Here is a 734-nt window from a genome sequence, read left to right as displayed (position 1 = left end):
CAATATCTGTGTGTTTGTGCTCCAGTTTTTCCAGAAGAGAGGAGTGAGCGAGGCGATGAGTGTGTACGACCTTTTCAACGCCGTGACCGGACTGAACATCCCTGTAGGCGCAGAAGAAGAGGCTGAATTTTTCGCCGAGGTAACAGAGACGACGCAGCACAGCTTTTATAGACTCATTAAATCTTCTTGTTCATTTTGTCTTTTTATTCACTTTTGTCAAATTTAAAGTTTTTTTTTAATGTTAATTCATGTGTTTTCTGTATGAAAATAAAAACCAGCGCAGCAGGTGAACATCCTCACAGTCGAGACAAAACAATAATCACAGACGACAGTTTTAACACGTGACGTTATAATATCAGGCCTCACAACCTCAATAAGATATTAAAGAATAAATAAGTAAGAAACCAAAAGGCAAAATAATTCACATTCTGCATTAATGACACGATCTGATTAATTAATATGTAATATCTTTTTATTTAAACTCTCTCCTCTCTCCGGCAGATCGTGGCGTTGGAGAAGAGGAACGAGGATCACGTTCAGAGGCGAGGGAAGAAAACGTTCCCCCTCTCCTCCGAGGACGGCGATCCTCCTTTAAAACCCGACGCTGATGACTAACGCTCGCCCGGCTCGCTCTCTCTTCACGATCCCGCCGTGTTGAAAACGCTGTAAGGAGGAGATGAACGGAGGAGGAGGACCTGGCACCTCGTCCCCCCCCCCCCCCCCCCCCCCCCCCC

The sequence above is a fragment of the Seriola lalandi genome, unplaced genomic scaffold (genome assembly GCF_002814215.2).
Source record: "Seriola lalandi dorsalis isolate HSWRI2012SDOR001 ecotype SW California unplaced genomic scaffold, Sedor1 jcf7180002054792, whole genome shotgun sequence".
NCBI classification, from domain to species: Eukaryota; Metazoa; Chordata; class Actinopteri; order Carangiformes; family Carangidae; genus Seriola; species Seriola lalandi.
This window is presented reverse-complemented; position numbering follows the sequence as displayed.